The following is a 21,355-nucleotide window of genomic DNA, read 5'->3' on the forward strand; positions in this document are numbered from 1 at the left end:
TGGCACATAGGATGGACTTTTGTTTTTAAGGGGAAATGAAAACAGCTTGATGTAAAGAAAGCACAGATGGGCTAGACATAACAAAGAACGGATTTGTGGCCGAAAGCCAGCAAATGCCCACCTCTCCCATCAAAACACAGCTTCAAGCAGGAAAAGACACCAGGGTGTAATACGGACCCACAAAGGGGCTGTCGAGGAGCTCTTTTCTGCGGGATGACTCTGAAGTCAAGTGTCTGGAAGCGCTGATGACTTTTAAGTCTATTGGAAGAGGAAAAGTTCACCAGCTCAGCTCAGAAACCCTTTCCCCTGCATATGTGCTGGAAGTGACAGCACATGTAATTTCCCTCCCTGCATAGGAAACCTCATCCCCGTTGCTCCCTGGCAGAAGGCGGCAGGGCTGGCGTGTGGGGGAGGCAGTGGTGCCGGCTCATAGCTGCGGCATGTCTCGGGGCGAGATGTCCAAATGAAGGGCAGAGCTGGATGAGGCTTTTGCATGGCGGTTCCTGAGGCGGTGGCTGGGCTGCAGCAGGCGCTGGCTCTGGTGGCATTCTGCAGTGTGCTCTGCTGGGTTGTGATGTGGTGTCAGAGCAGTTTAGGTTGGCCACAGAGGAGTTTCTGCTGTGTTTGAGAAGACACTGCCTTAATCTCTCATCCTCTGGTATAACACCTATATGGCATACAGGCTTATTTGCTTGTCTTGATGTGTTCAGGGTCATTTTTCAGCTGTGAACACCCCTGTTTGTAATGCATCCCCATTCAGGGAGAGCTGCCCTTTGACCGTATCATTCCTGTTACATAAGAAACTGTTTCTTCAAAACAAGTTTGTTGGGTTTTAGTTGGCGGGAAGGCAGGTAAACAGCTGGGGAGTGTGTCAGGCTGCATGATGTGTCATCCCTCACGGTGGAGATGCTGTGGTCTGCAGCACGTGATGCTCAGGGCTGCATCTCACAGCTGTAGCCTGACGGCTGCTCCGTGAATCACGGCAGCCCCTCCAGGATGCCACAACAGGGGGGTAGGGTGCTCACCAAGACCGCCGCATGCCCCCAGGGCTCTGCAGTGCTCAGCAGGCCCAAATGCAGCGAAAGCACTCATGAACTCAGTCCATAGGGAAGAGGGACACACTGATCCCGTGCCCTGCTGGGCACATGCATGTTATTTTCCTCGTTTATTTTGCTCATTTAGGTGGAGCCAGGGATGACCCGGGGCTTGCTCTTCTTTGTGAATCTGGAGACAGATCTAATACTTGGGCATATTATTTAAATGACTGCTCCTGCAGTGAGGCCAAAACCAAATGAACCTCAATCCTGTCCTGCTTAGTAACAGTTCCTCACCCAAGAAGGGGATGATCTTTAAAGGCAACTTCTCCCTGTACACCCCTGCAGCAACACAAAGAGATGGGCCCTTCTTTTGGGCATATGTGGGATAGGAGGTGCTTTCCTATCAGGGCAGCTGGGCACAAACCCAGTGGGATAGCAGAGTCACAGGCATTCATGTATTTTCTTTATTTTAAAATAGTGGTGGGGTAAAAAGAAAGGCAGGGGACTTCAGTGTAAAAAATGGGTTAATGGACCCACCTGTGAGCCAGAGCATCTATCTGAAGTGCTCATCTCGCCCATCGCTGTGGTCAGAGCCATGTATCTGAGTGCAGTGGTGTAAGGCAGGAAGCCCCACTGTTTAGAGGGCAGCTGACTTGCACCAGCTCCAGACCTGGCTCACCTCCCTACAGGGTTTTACTGGTGTGTGAGGGCCTTACTGGTGTGTGACAAATCACAGTATGTTATGGTGGGGCCGCTGCCAGTTACAGGATTGCACAACAGCAACAGAACAAAAAAAAAGTCCATTGTGGTTTCAAGGCACCCGAGAGGTCTGACTTTTTTTCTTTTAGTTCCCTTAAATAAAGTGGTGTAGCTGTGGGAAGTACAGGCCTCTGGGAAGCTGCTCTACCGGAGCAGCCACAAAAGTTGTCCCTTGCTGTGGCCCCACCAAGCAGGACCACGGGTCCCCAGGTGGGCACAGCCTCGGTGAGGATCAAAGCACCAGTAGCCTAAGGAGCACAAACCCCTTGGAGCAGCCTTCCAGTTTATTCCTGTTGAACACCATTTAAAGTTAGCACAATTACACAGCTGAGAAGAGACAATCATCTTGAGATAACATGCTCCAAGCTTTGTTGATGTCTGGGGGATGTGGTCTAACCAGGAACATGTTACTGAAAGCCAATATGTGATGGACTATCAGTATGAGCAACACAAGTGGGCAGGCTTGCTGAAAGGAAATCGAATGTTGCAAAAACGAAATCAAGAGTAGGAGCGAAAGGAAACCGGCTCTTTTTTTCTCTGAACTCAGTTATTTGTGCTGAATCAGCTTCGAGCTGTTTCTGTGCCTCTCTGTGAGATCTTAAATAAATCTCTTGGTTACAGGAATTCATCCTCTTCTTTTCCCAAGGCTGTCTGGGGTTAAGAGCTCTTGTGTTCACAGAGAAGCTGTTTGTTTCTCTCTCTCCCTTTTCCCGTTTCTGCAGACCACAGCGTCGGTTCCTGTTGATCCTCACAGGTCCCAGCACCCGAGCAGGAAACTCAGCTCTATTGTCAGAAGCACAAACCAAAGGTCATTTTGGGAAAGCGCGGCAGGGTGTGGCCGCGCCAAGCGAGGGTGATGATGGCCTTGGCGGGCTTTTTTTTTTTTTTCTTTTTTTTTCTTGCTTTTCTTTTCTGTTTCTTAAATCACTCTCTCTTGTTTGCTTTTCTCTGGCACCTTTCCTCCAGTGATCTCTCTCACTGTTACAAGTAAAGCTTCATAAATCCTGAAGCCTTAAACATTAATCTCAACCTCACCTTTCAAGGAAAGGGCTTTGTTTTGTGTTAGCAATTTTCTGGTGGTAACTGCAGCAAAGCTTCTGCAGCAAAGCTTCAGCCTCCAGCAGCTGCTGCTGTGCTGCCGACACCTCTGCTACGCTAAGGGAAGGGGTTAATGCAGATTTAAACAGTTAAGTGAAATACTCCAGCTAATTTGACTTTGAGTTGCTGGTGTGATCCAGCACCAGACAGGAGAAGAAACTAAGGAGACCTGACTGCCTGCTGCTCAGATGTAACCACCACTTGCACATGTCTGATCTGCTGTTTAAATATTACCCGACGGCCCTACCACTAATTCTTAGACTGTCCCTAATGCTGTTCTCTCCCACCTGCTTCCCTTGAAAGCTTAAACATGTAATTTTCTTAGCAAAAAGGGAACTTGTTCATCTATCACAGTGCTCTGTCACTGGCAGAGGGGTTGCAACCACCTGTGTGCCAAGCAGGCAGAATTAATTAATTACTTCCAAAATGCTGCTGAAAGATGACTTGGTCTGATCTGGTGCCCACCAAAGCCAGGGTGGGCAAAGCAGTTTTCCTATTGAGAGCAATATCATTCGGTTGAGGATGGGGCTAGATAGAAGAAGCCCTCCATGATACAGCTGAAGTGGAAGCAAGTTTGTATCAACTGTGTGCTCTTTATTTAATCAAGAAGTAACTTTGACGAAACTTAGTTGACTGAATTTTCCTTGTCATAGGTTGTTATACAGTCAATTCTAAATTAGCCAGGGCAGGTTATCTGGTGAGCTGAATTTTCTGTGAAAGCAGAAGGCAAAGACACTGCAGGTGGCTCCTTCTAAGGTCATTCCTGATTCAGCCAACTGGTAGTCACCAAAAAGCTTTCTTAAGAGCTAAAAAGGGCAACATTGACGAGGTAGTTTGTTAAGTGGGTTTTAGCGCCTGTGAAGATAACAATATCCTCATAAAGGTCAGTCTTTGCAACTGCTATCCAGATGAAGTAGGTATTAGTCAAGTAAATACTGGTGTTGATCACTGTTTATCAGGCTGGTGGAGTATTTGCTGAAGAGCTCTCCTCTGTGTGCGTAGGTGTCTTTGCAAACGCCAAGCATACTGTTAGCACAGCTGCACCATCACTGCTGGGTTTTTGCAGAAGTCCTTCCTTGGATGGTGACTATGGTTATTTTCTGTCTTGCTATCTTTGTTGAGAATTTGAATGTGCTTCATTTCTGGAATTCTTCACTGCTTGCTAGTCTGCCAGATCTTTTTCAGGCTCTGTCTACCTCCTACTTCCCTAGTTCCCTATGTCTCCTCTGCGCTTTGTCATAATTTTTGTATATAGTCAATGCAGCAGGTGTGGGATTGGAAAAAAAAAAGGGGGAAATCCCATGTGTGAGACACTTGGTGCTTTCCTGGCATGCTGGTGCCTTGCATTTAGCCAGTAATCTGGTATCCCATGCCGGGCTCCTTATCAGTGACCTGCTGTGAATCACTGAAGTCTAATGAGAGAATTAAGGAATCCAAAGGAGATTTGCTGGACACCAGCATGGTGATGTGGGATTCCTAGTCTGGCACCAAGCTGGTCCTCAGTGCTGCACTGTCTCCCCTGTACTCTTCCAATGCTCTTCAGTTGGGACCAGAGCCATTTTGCATGGTTAGAAGGTTTTCAGACTGTTCTGAATAATATCTTGTCTGTGCTGGGTTTTTGAAGTGCCTTGTTTGAACGATCTCCAGTTCGATAAAGGATCACTTAGTCCCCCTAAATCCCACAAAGCAGATTTAACTTAGGGCAAGATTGAAATCAGGAAGCAGATTGAACGTAAGGCAAAAGGCCAACAGAATTAATAACAGAAAGCAGGACTGAACCAAGGCAGAAAATAGTATCTTGTGAAGCCTTCTCCTTTGAAATTTTTAGGGCTTAAAACTGCTTTATTCACTGTAAAGATTAGACCTCTACATTTGGAAAAAGGAGGACAGTATGTTCAACATTATAAGAAAGTATAGGATCTGCTCTACAATTTGAATCATCAGTGATTTGTATGAATAAGAAATCGGGTGTGTTTGGGGATCTTGGGGCCATGTCTTTGCTATAACAAGCAAATAATGAGAATATGATTTGAGTTTCATTTCAAAATGTCTGTTCAGGATAAAAAGGCACAAAAGTGTGAAACTCTATTGTGGATAGATCATCGCAGCCCAGACCTCAGGAGCTGGCAGGAGTATGGGAGCAGGCTGTGCCCTTACCCCACACATGCACACACACACATGCTGCCAAAATATATCCATTTTGGGGTGCTCTGGTGAGTACTGGCAGTCTCCAGCCACCAGAGCATCACTGGGACAGGCTGGACCATTTCGCTTTCAGGATCTGCATGCTGTATCGTAGCAGTGTGAAAACTGCTGTATGCCCTACCTCTCTATATGAACGGTCCCTACGCAGGCTGTGCTGGCTGAGAAGTGGGGCAGACTGAAACTGTGTCTTTGTGAAAGCTGACAGGGTGGCCACAGACTGTAAAGGCAGAGGGACTACTTGACTCATCGCTAGACTGACAACGCAGTTGGTACGAGAGGGCTGACAGCACCCCATGTTGTGAGGTAGTTTCATTTTAAAGCTTTGCCTCTGATTGCACTGAAATGAGTTCATTTCCTTTTCGTTTTTATTTTTCATACACAGAAACATACAGGGAGGGGGAGGGTCTGACTTTTGCTCCTTATTGTAAATGGAAGAGAAAACGAAAAGCCTCCCCGGAGATGGAAAGTCCCCTTACAGCTGCTCTGCAGATACGCCACAGGAGCTTTAGGCGCAAAAGGCTGCAAGAAAAAAATGCATCGGTGGCAATGACCTTGCACAGAAATGGAAGGTGGCTTGTCTCTTCCTGCCAAAACGTGCTCCCTTTGGGCTCTCAGTGCTTTCTCTATAGGTGTGAGCAGCTCGTAGAGAAGAGGAGGACATGCTGGAAGTGGTGGGACAGGGTGGTGCGGTGCAGACGGGACTGCTGTGCCCCCTGAGTGCCCATCCACTACCATGCAGACCGAAGGGCTGGATCCATACACTTCCCGACTTCAGGGGAGCCCTGCTTTGGGGACCAGCTCCATGTAGCACCACTGACTGCCGCTCATAATCCCCCCTTTGCTAAGTGAACACCACATTCAAGATCCTGCTTTGTTTCCAGGTGATGTCATGGAAAGAAAAACCAGCACAGACCTGGACGTCTTTGATGTCAACTCTGGCTCTGAACATAGGGACAAGCTTCTCCCATGCATCCGCAGTCATGTGCTGGCTGTCACCCCTGCAGCACACACACTTTTGGCTGTGGGCGTGCCGCTGTGGGGTGTTGGTCACTGGTGGGAGAGGGAAAGCTTCTGCGGTGACCTTTGGCATTAAGAGTACAAACAAACAAGTGAGAAATAAGAAGTCTCCTTTCAAGGGTTAGGACATAGTGTTCTTCTCTCTGCAGATGCACCAGCTGACTCCAAGGGGTATAAAGGAGAAGTAAATAGGGGAAACAGGAAAAAGGGTTTTGCACGTGACAACAACAAAGTGTTTTTTGCGCTTTACAACCCGTTTCTATTTTCTGGGCCCTCCGTGCTTTGGGAAGGTCCTGGTGTCAGCTCCTTCCTGCCTCCCTCGTGGGTCTGGGTGCTGTGTGCGTGCCCCGTGGCCCTCGGCAGGGCTGTCACCATCCCCACCTGCTCCACGAGTGGAGGAGAGGAGTGGAGGAGCATGGATGCTGGGGAGGGGTGGGTGGGAAGCAGAGGGTGAGGAAGTGTGTAGGCTGCATCCTACAGGCAGGAGTAGGACTTCATGTTGCATGGCACAGCATCTTGGGTTGCATCATGCTTCGTGGCCGTGATGCCATCCTCCCTCCCTATTTCATCATCCTGCGGTGGGCAATGAGGTGGGGTGGGGGTGGGGCGCACGGGCTGTGAATGTGCAGGAAGCTCTCAATCTGCAAAGACACCAGAAGTCCGTGGGGGGGGAGGGGGGAGGGGGGGCACGTTGTTATTGTTATTTTTGACACAAGGCAATTTAATTGTCAAGTGGTGGCAGGAGTCTGGCAGGGCATGGCTGGTGTGACCCCCCTGTGTCTGCGGTTATGGCAGAGCGCGGTGGCAGGCAGGGAGAGGAGAGGGGAGTGCTGTGCCGAGGACATGACAGAGGACCTCCGAAAGGGCTGGGGAAGGGGCGAGCAGTGGAGGAGCATCCCTGGACAGGCACCAGCTGCTGCCCACTGCCCTGCAGCTCTGGGGGATGCTGGGGACAGTTTTGCAGCGTGGAGTCAACAGGACCCTGACAAATTACTCAAGAGCCTGTGTGGTGGTTTGCTGATAAGGTGCTATGGGTACTTTCCCTGTCTGGACCCCAATGCTGCAGGCAAGGGTGTCAGAGGGAGGTGCTTGGAAGGTGCCTCCTGAGGGCTCAGAGGAACTGGCAGCGTGCCCTGAGGAGCGGGTGCCCCAGGAGGTGGGATGTCTCATGCCAGGAGGGCTGTAGGGTCCCACTGAACATGGCAGGGAAGAGGAGAAAGCTAGCAGGCCCCTCTACCTGGAGCAGGCTGCCTCATGACCCCCTACCCACCCCTGCAGGGATGCCGTGGGGGCTAGTGGTCTGCACCCCACTGGTGGGGTTCACCTCCTGCTGGGAGGAGAGTGGATAGCTGGCTGTCTCCCCGGCCTCAGTCATCCCTGCTGACCCTGTGGTTGCTGGAGTCACCCTGGTGACCCCATGAGATGTGACGCTCTTGGGGTGACTATGTGATCTCCATGGCACGAGACTCCCTCAGGTGACCATGGTGACTCCATGGGATGGGACACCTCCCTTTGGGATGGCTCTTATGATCCTGTGGCATGTGACCCTTCAGGTGACGCTGGTCACCCCATGGGATATGACCCACCTGGGTGATCTTGGTGACCCTGTGGGAAGTGACCCCCCTGGTTTGTCTCTGGTGGCTATGGATGCTGGGACATCCCTGAGCTGGGAAGGGGCAAACAGTGTGGGGCTGCTTCCCTTGTAGCCCCAGGCTTTCCCTTGCTGACCTCTCATGGGGTTCTCCAGTTTCTCAGGAGAGCTGGTGTTGCCACCACCACCTCCTCCTCCTCAAGCTGGTGATGAAGGTCCCACCTCCCATCACTCAGGCTGGGGAGTCACGCAGGGGCACAGACTAGGGACCAGCTGGCCTCAGGGCTGTTGGTGCACTCATTGCACCCCTGAGCTTCAGGTTCCTACTGCCCAGGAGAGGCCACATCAAGCAGAAGTCACTGTGTATCTAGCAATGATGGCACCTGCGTCTCCAACTGAGGAGTTCACAGACTCACGGAATTCTCTGTTTGGGCAATAAATCTAGCAATGATGGTGTCAAGTCTAAAAACCCAGAAGGCTCGGACCAGGGAAGCCCGCAGAAGTTTGGATGCTTAGTCAAAGAAAGTAGTGTGAACTTTCAGTTTTTGCTCAGGGTTGAATCACTACAAAACCCACCTTTTTTGTGGTATCTCCGTAACTGCCAAAAAGCAGAAAATGACAGCACCCACAAAAACAGCAAGTAAAATACCTTGTCAGGCTCTTAAAAACCTCAGTTAAAAAAATTCTTGGTACCATATGTGGGAAAACAGAGTCACAAGAGCAGTCAGTCAATGACCCATTGGACATGGAGTTGTGGGAAACCTCCAAGGGATAAGGGAGAATCTCCTGAATCCCTATTTATGAATTTATCTCCCAAACAACAGAGCATGCACAATAAGCAATGCACTGAATATAGTATTGGACACTGATGATTGTTTTATCTATCCATTATATTCTTTGCAGTGCTTATTTCCGATTTTGTTTCCCTGTCCCCAGCTTTCCCTTCTTTCCCTTTTTTTTTTTTTTTTTTTTTTTTTTTTTTTTTTTTTTTTTTTTATTGTGATGTTTCTGCGTTTGGAAAAACTGTTTGTCTCTTCCTTCTAAATGATGTCCTACCAACCAAGCATATCCTTAAAATAAAGAAAAACTAGAATTCAAGCAGGCTTGGTGGAAAGTAACCATAATATTATTCTTTTGGATTGTGATGTTGTTGTTGTAGTCTATTTATTGTAGGTTGTAAGGTATTTGAGATGAGGGTTATTCATTCACCATACTGGATTGGCATTGTTATTAACCTTATTAATGTGTGATCAGATTACACTATTGATTTACATAGATCACTTAGAATAAAACAGTAGGAAATTTGATGTATACATGTAATTGTAGCAACCGCCAAAATAATAAGATCACATTCTTTCACAGATATATAGGCAAAGTGACCTGTAAGCTGAAAACCTGTAAGTCACAGCCTCCCTTCTAACACTGGAGCAACAGTATTAGCTCTCTTTCATTAGCATATTTGGGGGGGATCATTACTAGAGAAAGATTTGAAATATCCTTAACTGTGATTTCCTATATTCACTCTAATGTGAATATTACATTTTTTCAGTTACCTTTAATATCCTCCCAACAGAACAGGATCTTACAAATCCAACAAGCTGTAAACCCACCTTCTATGTGCATGGGAAAAAAATGCAAATTGAGAAATCAAGCAGTTGGTAGCCAGGAAATGGAGCTTGTTCTCTGACCTCCCATGATAATAAAGGCCTCGGTGGTTACAGACTTCTCCCAGGAGCAGAACATGGTGTGTCGTTTGTAGAGCAAAGAGAAGAACAGGTTTCATAAGAGAGCAGAAGTTGTACGAGTTGCAGTTGCAGTACATACAGATATTTTCTACCTGCTATTTCTTTTCCTCTATTTACTTCTCCTCTGCACAACCAGGAGTTTGCTGCTAAGGCATGGTGCAGAACAAAGGTTTCTGGAGGGAGCACTCAAGGCAGCCTGCTGCTGAAGTGGTGCTGTGTGCTTGACCATACAGAGAAAGATTTTCTTGTGCTTGTTCTCTTAATCACTAAGGTCATTCCAGCTGGATGCATCTGGCCACTCTCCATCCCCACCAATAACTGGTGTACAACCACACCCAATGGCAAATGTGATGGAGGGATATTATCAGTGTGAGTTGAGGGGGATTTGGCAAGAATGGTACTGGAGTGGAGGATCAGTGTCACTGTGTTCTCTGGGAGAGCGAGATCAGTGCACTTCCCTGTAGTTATGAAGTATTTGAACCCATACTGTGTGCACGAGTGAGAATCAGCATAGTACATTAAGCATTGCAAGGGAGGGTCCGCTCAGCTACATGCCTGTAATGGTGGCTATGGTACACCTGAGAAAGATGATGACTGGACTACAGAAAACAGGATGGGCATGAAGTAATCTTTCCCTTCTTTTATCCTACCAGTTCCTGGTAATCTAGAAGAATAAGGACTTCCAGATTCAGAACATGCATTTGAGGGCTACCCATTAAATATAATTAACTATATTTAATCCTACAAGAATAAGTTTTCTTCTCAACCCATTTGCACTTTTGACTTGGACACTATTCTTTGGCAGCGTGGCTAAATTCTGCACAGGAGTTATGGACATGCAGGCTGGTTATCATAGCTCTAAATCGTCATCTGGCTATTGTTCTGCTAGCTGTGCCAATATGATTCATTCTTTATTTGGATAATTTGAAAGACACATAAGCTAGATAACTGCAGTAAACTTCAGAAATCCAGGAATGATGAGGCACAGTCACAGAAAAAAACGTAGGGCAAGTCTGTTGTGTCTCTGAGGATGTCTGGTTAGTCTTCTTAGTTTATGCTTATCAGCATAGAAAATCAGCTAATGGGAGAGTCTGTTTAAGAACAGAACTAAGAAAAACCTTTATGCAAAAGAGGAAGCGGTCATCAAAACTTGTCTATGTAATTATGGGCTATACACATCTTATATTTACTGAAACACAGGAAATGGAACAACTTTAAACTACACATTTAAAATGTGCTTCAGTCAATGATTAAAATCTATCTATCTTCACGCCTCTTTGCTTTGACCTTAATTGATGTTTCCACAGTTCAGTAATCTCTGGTAGAGAGAAGAGGATAAGAGGCCCCTCTACAATCCATTTTTATAGTGTTTCTCTGATTGTTTATCAGAGAATTATCAGGAATTCTTGCTAGCCCAGGATATTGCAGATATTGACAATGTTAGGGATGGGGGGAAGGGATCCATTTAAAAGGATAAAGTTTAGAAGTTTTAGAGCAGTGACAATTTTTACTTATTTCCAGATGATGAGACATAGAGATGAACAGGACCGTGGGGAAAGCTGCACTCAGCTAAGACCATTAAACTATATTCTCAAAGAGACTGAAAATGCAAACCCTGGGAAAATAAAGGGAAGAGACAAAAAAACCCTCCAGGGACCCCTTATGCGAATCAATGTATTTGCCTTTCTCCCTCCTATAGAGACTAGAGAAGTAGCCACTTCTTGTTATGTGGGGTCAGATGCTCTGCTTATGATTAAATTGCTAGATAGTATGCTGGAAAGTGACTCTTTATTTAATGTTGATCCCTTCTACTCTCCATTGTGTCATGGAGTTTTAGCCTAACAACAGCTGCTCAGTGGAAATCCCCAATATGTAATATTTTCTCTTTCCTTTATTCCTTTGACATTTGTTGTACAAAAGCTATATGGAAGTTGCTGTTTTCCAAGCCACTGGTGCAGAGAACAAAGATTGAAGGAGAGGTCACTCAGGGAAGGACCTAATAATCAGATAAATTATTGTACCCCTTCCCCAATTTCTTTACTATGGCACCCCAAGCTGGGGACTAAGCCAGGCTCATGGCAGTGGGACAAGCATGTGTGAGCAGGTGATGGGATACACCATCTTCTTGTTCGTTGCCTCAATTTAACAAACCCAATTACCCGATTTAACACTTGCATCAAATGAATGCTATTCTTTCCCTTAATATTGGCCCCATGACTTAAGATACTGCTATGTGCCCTCCAAGAGCTGTCCCAGTGGGTCACCTGCGTGACCACAGCAGCACAGTCAGAGACATGCCCCTTTTGCAACATCTCCTCCACCTCTGCTGTTAGCTTGGCTTGCAGAGCCCTCAAATCCCCATCTTGATTTCTGGGTTGATGGGTGTTGGATTGAAGATGCACTAAAAGGTGCTACCCCTCTTCTGTGTCTGTGTGGGTGTGTGCCCAGAGGAATGGGGTGCTAACCACTGCCACTTGGTTAGAGAAGCAGATCCCCACTCTGCAGTGGCTTCTGCCACCCGCCGTGTGTTGGTTAAAGTTTCTGGCTCACAGGAAAGTGAAATAATCACAGGAACTCTCAGTGTTGCCTGATTCTTTGTTGCAGTTTCATGAGCTCCCAATCAATAGACTTCACTAGAGGGCCAGTTTGATTTCTTCTGTTCTTCCTTTCCCCCCCCCCCCTTCTTCCTTCCTTTTCTCTTTCTCTTTTTCTTTTCTTTCTTTCTTTCTTTTTTTTTTTTTCCTTTTTGGAAGAAGATATATTTGTATACCACCTTGCTAAACCTCAGCATTTTGCATTGCTCAGATATCTGCAAAAAATATTTGTACCGTGTCCCAGGATGAGGGAACGTGCAGATCACAGCTCTTGGCAGAATTTCATTTAATTGCTCACTGGGGTGGCCTGAAAAGCCTGATATTCAGGTTTTCTCAAAGAGGACCTGAAATAAGCCATGGTCCATGTTTGATGAAGATGCCCTCATGATTGTGGACATCTTGTTCAACGGTTTGATCTGTCACAGCAAAGGTGCTGCCAGAGTAAAAAGCCCTTTGAAAGCTGCTTTAAAATACCCTGTTTTGTCCTCTGCATGGTAAAACTCATTTTACCAATTTCCTTCCTTGTATTAGCAAGGCCATAATAATGATAAGTCATGCTTACATAAAAGGGTTTATTTAAAAAAAGGGAATGAGCAAGGGACAGAAACCATCTTGATTTTCAGAAGAAGATGCCCAGATTTTACACAGACAGATGTGGTGATAGCTATGCAAATACAGTTTCCAAAACACAGCCTTCATTTAGACACCTTCCTATAATCTCCAAATGGAAGAAGGGAGGAAAGGTCTCTCATTTTTGCTCAGTCCTCCAAAATGCTTTTCCAGCTCTCAAAAGACATGGAGAACAGTTGCTCACTGAGGACTTTTTTCATTCAATCCTAAGAAACCCATGATTATGCCATGCTGCCTCTCTGGTGCTGTGCTGCCCAATCTAGATATGCTGGTGACTTAGGTGCAAAAGGTGCAATGGAAGAAGGGGGCGGGGGGGGGGGGGGGGGGGGAGTGGAAATTTTTAAGCTTCCAGAGCCTTTGAAGCTCCTTTGGGATGAAGGAGGAAAGGACAAGCAGTGGAGAGGAACGTACAGGAGATAGTAAAGGATAAAATTATGACATCTCCCTGTGCTGGGGACAAGTGGCCATGGAAGCACTAACAGGAACCTCCCAACCCAAATGGTCTCTTATTGTCTTACAGCTGATAAAGGAAAATCTGTGGGTGATACATGTTGCTCAGTGCAGGAAGCTTTTACCAGGCTGTTACTGAAGCTTTTTCCAGGCTAATGCCTGGAAAATAGCTGTTCTGGTGCTCTTGGAGTGGAAGCACAGAGCTGTTCTGCAGAGAGGAAAATTAATAGAAACCAAAGCCTGAGCATTCAGAAAATCCTGTGAAAATGAAGGCTTTGCAGGAGATAATTCAGGGGGACACTGTGAAACCTTCTAGAAAATGGGTATTGCATCATTTCAACAGAGTTAATTTATTGTTCCACATGAGTGGGCACATCATTGCCACCCAGAAGTCACCCAGCAGAGCAGTGAGTCATCCGCCAAAGCAGACCTCAGACTGGTAAAATTCCCATCCATTATCTAGCTTTGCTCGGGTCATGTATCCAGTCACCTTTATTTTGCAAGCCAAACCCTAAGTTACTGATTGGAAAACCACAAAAAAGCACACTCTTTCAAGGCTAGGAGAAAATAAATATCTAAATTCTTGAACTCTGTGACAAGCCTTTCAGACATTACTTGCCGGTTGAAAGGTTTAATCCTGAAAAAGTCCCTGCTTCAAAGCACACTGAAATCGGTCACCCTGTTTTTGTCACGCTTCTGTAACTACATATATTGAAAGGTCCCCAAAGCCCAATAGACTAATCTTTTCTATTTATAATTTTGTGAAAAACCTCAGACCTTACCTTGAAGTTTTCTTATTGCAGGTATCTTTTTGGTTGTTGATGTCTGAGTTTTTCTTCACCTTGTAGTTCAGACCTGGCTGACTGTGGTGATAAAGCTATTTTCTCTGACCATCTACAGTAACAGATCCCTTTGGGCAAAGTGGGCTGAGCAGTTCCTTCCATCATTATTATGTGGTGTAATCAAAGATCAGTATTGTCTGATTAAGAAGACCTTCATGTGTGTGGCTGATGGGAGTTTATCTATGTGACTGAATGAGCTCCTGAAAAGGAGCACTTGCATTTACCTGGATTTCTCTAAGTGCCTCTTATCTTGCTTTATTGTTGCTGGCTGGTTGAAGAAGCAATGGTCATCTGAAGGTGAGATCCTGTTTGCCTACCTCAGAGTCCACACCTTCACTTAATGGCAGTTACCGAGAGAAATAGTGCTCTGGAAGAAAGAGCCTATGAGCCAGTTACAAGAAAGCAGCAGGTTCCTTCAGAAACTTAGCACGTGTCTTGGAATTGGAGCAACACAACTTGAGGGGCTGCATCCCACCCGGGAAAACTGAGTCCCTGTGTGACTGTGTGAAACCTTCAGACACAGCTCACCCATGCACAGAAATATTTCCCGATAGATAATTTGATATTACGTGTTTGAAATTCACACTGTAGCATAAATTCCTCCAGGTTGGAGGCAGGCACAATACTGTGCTATTAGATAGGCGACCAAAAATTCGTATCAGCTGTTTATGAACAGCTGCAAGTTATCTCTGCAAGAGAAGAAAGAGCAACAACAGCCTCTATTTGGAGTCAAAAAACTCATTTTAGAATAGAATGATATGTTTAGGGATAGTTCTTGGCCAGAGAAACTAGTTAAGTCTCCCAAAATGATATTTTCTGACTGCTCCCCAAGACTCTAACCTGCAGTCCCAGGCACACTGGGGCAGGGCTGGGAGCAGCCCTCTGTATTTGTGGTTTGCACATCCCTCTCTGGAGCCTGGTACTGGTGGCACTGATGGCTCATGGCTAATGTGGATTCATGGAAGAGGGGGTTCACTTTAGTCAGATCATCTTTAATAACAAAAATAATTTCAGTTATTTGGGATTATCAAATGAAATTTTTGCTTCTGATGCTGTATCTTCATAGAGGAGCTGGAGACAGCTGTGGGGGCTGTTTCTGTTTTGCATGAAAGCAATGCTGCTGCAAGTTCTGCTTGAACATCATGAAGGTGCCTGAGTGGAAATTTTAGATGTGTGGTTGTAGTTTGCAGCTCGGGATGAATTTGCCAACTTCACCAGAGTGCTGGGTAGGAAGGAGAATGGATGCAAAATGGCCCTTTTTGGGTCATTGTGAATATACATCAGCAGAGTGAAGTCCCATAGCTGTGCTGTTCAAAGCAGGCCAGGGACCGAGAGAAGGAACATCCATGGCACCTGTGCATTGGAAGGGTCCACATGACAGCCAAGTCCCCAGCTATGGCCCCAGCCGCCCACGTGAAGCAAACGGGTACAGCTCCCCTAGCATTTGCACAGCCAGCTGCAGCTCTGCGGCTGGTACTGATTTAGTTTCGCATCTGGGCTTCATGCCACCTGCCAGCCTCATGGGAAACCAGTGAGAAGTTCTTGTGCATGTGGGTGTCCATTAGCATGTGTCTGTGTGTCTTCTTCCTCGGGGCCCTCTGGGCTGGGGTTCAGGGAGCAGCAAGGGCTGCTGTGCTCGCTGCCATATCTCTCTGGCAAAGGTTACCACCGCATCAGCCAAACTGGCAACGGGAAACTCATGTCTGGCTGGAGCTCCAGCACCTCAAACCAAAGTGCAGTCTCTCAGTCTAAAACGTTTCGATGGCAACTGATGCCATGCTTTGCTCTAATCTGTCCCTGGGGAAGCATAGGTCTCCTTCAGCTCCCTCTCCTGCGGGGTGGAAGTTCCCTGTACGGGGACAAAGGGGCCTATTTGTAAGAACTATCAAAAATTTTATAAAATTAATAAAATGTCTTACACTTGGCCACAGTGAGCCATGCCAAATTTTGCTTGTCAGGGCTGTTGACCTGGTGTTGACTGGTAGTGGGGGGTCAGTGCTTGCAGTCCTGCTCCAGAGGTTTGTGCAATGCAGAAATGGCATATTTGCCAGACAGGAAACCATTCCTGGCTGGCTTCACTCCAATCCCAGTAGCTATGGCCTAAGGAATTTTATCTTTCAGATCTTTCTGGTTTTCTGTGTAACAGAGGGAGGAGGTAAGAAATTGTTCACCAGAAGTGCCCATGGCTGGACCGTGTTTCATATCCAGCAGTACAGGGGAAGGTACCAGGAGGGTTTGCTGCAATTTAGCATAGCTGAGGATGTGCAGAAGTGGAAAGGATAGAATCACTGAGGAGTGTCCTTCTTTCAGAGTGCCAAATCCTGCAGAACTGGACTTTGAACAAAATCTGGACCTGTCTGCCCAGGTCTTTAGTTCAGTCCAGAAATTACTAGGTACCACGCTGATCCTGAGCATTCCCGTTCAGCCTGGAGAGATTTCTGGTCAAACTCATTTCTGGTTCTTGCACATGCCATAGTTTCCTCTCCCAAATACCATCTATTTCCATGTGAAAGCAATGATACCTCTGACTTTCCAAGGACCTCGTCTTGTCTACCTGGACTTCAGTTTTGGACTTCTCACTACAGGAAAGACATGGAGGTGCTGAAGCGTGTCCAGAGAAGGGCAACCAAGCTGGTGAGGGGCCTGGAGCACAAGTCCTGTGAGGAGCGGCTGAGGGAGCTGGGGCAGTTTAGCCTGGAGAAGAGGAGGCTGAGGGAAGACCTGATCGCTCTCTACAACTGCCTGAAGGGGGTTGTAGTGAGGTGGGTGCTGGTCTCTTCTGTCAAATAACTAGTGATAGGACGAGAGGAAATGACCTCAAGTTGCAGCCAGGGAGGTTTAGATTGGATATTATGAAAAATTTCTTTACTAAGAGGGTTGTCAGACATTGGACCAGGCTGCCCAGGGAAGTGGTTGAGTCACCATCCCTGGAGGTGTTCAAAAAGCGCGTAGACAAGGCAGTCCAGAACATGGTTTAGTGGGCACGGTTGACGGTTGGACTCGATGATCCTGAAGGTCTTTTCCAACCTAAATGATTCTATGATTAATATTAATAAAGCAAGAGTGGACAAAAACGACACCTACTGGACATATCTGGGTACCTTCTCTAGCAGATGTCTCTAGATCTAAAAATCCAGGTCTTTTAAAACACCTGATGACTCCAATGACTTGGCTGGTTTGGGGACTTGAGACCCCCAAATTGCAGGGTATTGTTATATTTATAGCAAACTACGTTCAAACTCAAGATGTCTAAGGGCAAGACTAACGTTTCTCAGGAAAAAAATGCACAATTTCTGTGATTCAGTTCCTTTGCCCATAAATTGTGGAAGTGTTGTGGGTTTTTTCCCCTGCTACATCAGCACTGCATTGTTTAGTCCTTGAATGGTATTTTAGAGCTGAAGAATGATTAATATCCCTTATTAGTTAAAAACTCCTTCTTGCACACTTATGGCACCCATTTTTAAAAAAGGTAGAAAAGAAGATCCTGGGAACTACTGACCTGTCAGTCTCACATCTGTGCCTGGGAGGATCAAGGAACAGATCCTCCCAGAAGCTATACTAAGGCACATGGAGGACAGGGAGGTGATTTGAGATAGCCAGCATGGCTTCACCAAGGGCAAATCTGGGCAAACCAAGTGGTCTTCTGTGATAGAGTGATTTCAACAGTGGACAAGGGAAGAGCTACAGATATCGTCTACCTGGATTTCTGTAAGGCCTTTGACATGGTTTCCCACAACATCCTCCTCTCTGAATTGGAGAGAGATGGATTTGATGGATAAGGAATTGGCTGGATAGTCACATCCAGAGAGTAGTGGTCAACAGCTGAGTGTCTGGATGGAGATCTGTGACAAGTGGTGTCCCTCAGGGGTCCATATTGGGACCAGTACAGTTTAATATCTCCATCAATGACATAGACAGTGGGATTGAGTCCATCCTCAGCAAGTCTGCAGATGATACCAAGCTGAGTGGTGCAGCTGACATGCCTGAGGGACAGGATGCCATCCAGAAGGACCTGGACAAGTGTCCTGGTTTTGGCTGGAATAGAGTTAATTGTCTTCCTAGTAGCTAGTATTGTGCTATGTTTTGGCTTCAGTATGAGAAAAATGTTGATTACACACTGATGTTTTCAGTTGTTGCTAAGCAATGTTTAGACTAAGTCAAGGATTTTTCAGCTTCTCAGGCCCAGCTAGCCAGCAAGAAGGCTGGAGGGGCACAAGAAATTGGGAGGGGACACAGCCAGGGCAGCTGACCTGAAGTGGCCAACATGGTATTCCATACCATGTGACATTATATACAGTATATCCACTGCAGGGAGCGGGGCTGGGAGGAATCACTGCTTGGGGACTAGCTGGGCAGTGGTCAGCAGGTGGTGAGCAATTGCACTGTGTGTCACTTGTATATTCCAATCTTTTTATTATTATTATTGTAATTTTATTGTTGTTATTATTATCATTACTAGTTTCTTCTCTGTTCTATTAAACTTTTCTTATCTCAACCCCACAAGTTTTATTTTTTTATTCCAGTTCTTTCCCCCATCCCACTGGGTGTGGGGAGGTGGAGGGGGGGGAATGAGTGAGCAGCTGTGTGGTCCTTAGTTGCTGGCTGGGGTTAAACCACAACAACAAGCTCAAGAAGTGGGCCCATGTGAACCTCATGAGGTTCAAGAAGGCCAAGTGCCATGTCCTGCACCTGGGTCAGGGCAACCCCCAGTATCAATACAGGCTGCAGGATAAAGGAATTGAGAGCAGCCCTGCCCAGAAGGACTTGGGGGTACTGGTGGATGGAAAGCTGGACATGAGCCAGCAATGTGCGCTTGCAGCCCAGAAAGCCAACTGTATCCTGGGCTGCATCAAAAGAAGCATGACGAGCAGGTCGAGGGAGGTGATTCTGCCCCTCTACTCTGGTGAGACCCCACCTGGAGTACTGCGTTCAGCTCTGGAGTCGTCAGCATAGGAAAGACATGGACCTGTTGGAGCTGGTCCAGAGGAGGGCCACAAACATTATCAGAGGGATGGAACATTTCTCTTATGAGGACAGGCTGAGGGAGTTGGGGTTGTTCAGCCCAGAGAAGAGAAGGCTCTGGGGAGACCTTATTATGGCCTTTCAATACTTAAAGGAGGCTTGTAAGAAAGATGGGGACAGACTTTTTAATAGGACTTGCAGCAATAGGACAAGAGGTAATGTTTTTAAAGTAAAAAAGGGTAGTTTCAGACTAGATATAAGGAAAAAAAAATTTACCATGAGGGTGGAGAAACACTGGATGGAACAGGTTGCCCAGAGAGGTGGTAGATACCCCATCCCTGCAAACATGCAAGGTCAGGTTGGACAGGGCTCTGAGCAACCTGCTCTAGTTGAAGATGTCCCTGCTCATTGCAGGGAGTGGTTGGACTAGATGACCTTTAAAGATGCCTTCCACACCAAACCATTCTACGATTCTATGTTCCTTTGTGGATTAAAATTCAAGAGACAGAGGTGGAAAAGGCCAGATATTTAGTCTCACCCTAGCAAAGAAAAGCTCATTATCTGTCTACATACCATATGGAGGAATTGGTCCAGTCAATCTGTAAGTTCAATGGAAAGCTTGTAGTCATCATCAGGTCCATCTTCCACTTGCTGGTCAGATCTTGATCTCTTGGGAGAAGTTGCTCCACCTGGTGAATCCACAGAAGCTGTGGAGTCAGGGGCAGTTGTCCTGTTGACATCATCAAGGGGAGGCAGAGTTGCCACAAACCCGGTCATGATAGTCACATAGTATCCCTCATCATCATCAGTATTACATTTCTCTCCAAGCCAGCCAATTGCTTGATTATTAGAGCTTACTGATGATGATGGATTTGCAAAAGGTAAAGGTGGAGCATCAGAAGACCAAGGCTCACCGGATGCAGGATCCACCAAATCACTCTCCTTTGTCAAGGGTTCATCCTCACTGGGGATCTGTTCAGCTTCATTATCTATGAAAACAATTACTTCAGGATCACAATGAAAACACAAAACAGCAATTGACCAAGGTAACGTTACTGGACAATATAAAAACTGGGATCCCTTAAATCCCCAAACTGCCCTCTTATTACTCTGAACAATATCTAACCCACCTAGCAGAAAAGTTATAAACCTCCTCCAAGTACTATGAAGATCACATGCATTTCTTGGATCAAAAATCCCCTCTGTCCATCCTCCACCTCTGGCCCACTGAACAGCTAGCAACTGATCTGTAGGCATATAGGTAGGATCACTAAAACTAATCCATCTCACTAAAAACTCACCCTCTCACAAAACTAACCACATTAAGTGGTCAGGAAAGGATTTAGCCATCAGGTGGTATAGGCAAAATACCAAAATTTTAGAACCTCAAAAGGTACTTCCAACTACGGCTTGCATGAGATGCTCACACTCAAGCTTTGGCCTGTTCAGGACACTGGTTGAGACACTCCCAAGGGCAAAGGGGTCCGGGAAGGTTGGACATTTTTCAAGAAGGAAGTCTTAAAGGCTCAAGAGCAGGCTATTCCCATGAACCGCAAGACAAACCATTGGGGAAGATGACTGGCCTGGCTGAACAGGAAGCTTTTGCTGGGATTCAGGAAAAAAAAAAAAAGGAGAGTTTACCTTCTCTGAAAGAAAGAGCAGACAACTCAGGAAGAGTACAGGGATCTTGTTAGGTCATGCAGAGAGAAAATTAGAAAAGCAAAAGCTCAGCTAGAACTCAATCTGGCCACTGTCGTAAGAGATAACAAAATAAGTTTACAAATACGTTAACAACAAAAAAAGAGCCAAGGAGAATATCCATCCTTTATTGGATGCAGAGGGGAACATTGCCACCAGAGATGAGGAAAAAGCTGAGGTACTTAATGCCTTCTTTGCCTCAGTCTTTAATAGTGAAACCAGTTATCCTCAGGGTACTCTGCCCCCTGAGCTGGAAGACAGGGACGGAGAGCAGAATTACCCCACATAATCAGGAAGCAGTTAATGACCTGCTACACCACCTGGACACTGACAAGTCTATGGCACCAGGTGGGATCCATCCAAGAGTTCTAAGGCAGCTGGCAGAGGAGCTTGCCAAGCCACTCTCCATCATTTATCAGCAGCCCTGGTCTACAGGGGAGGTCCCAGACAACTGGAGGCTTGCCAACATGACACCCATTTACAAGAAGGGTAGGAGGGAGGATCCAGGGAACTACAGGCCTGTCAGCCTGACCTTGGTACCGGGGAAGATTATGGAGCAGTTCATCCTGAGTGTGCTCACATCCCATGTGCAGGAAAACTAGGTGATCATGCCCAGCCAGCATGGGTTTATGAAAGGCAGATCCTGCTTGACCAACCTGATTTCTTTCTATGACTGGGTGACCCACTTAGTGGATGAGGGAAAGGCTGTTGATGTTGCCTACCTGCA

Source organism: Accipiter gentilis, chromosome Z (genome assembly GCF_929443795.1).
Source record: "Accipiter gentilis chromosome Z, bAccGen1.1, whole genome shotgun sequence".
NCBI lineage: Eukaryota > Metazoa > Chordata > Aves > Accipitriformes > Accipitridae > Astur > Astur gentilis.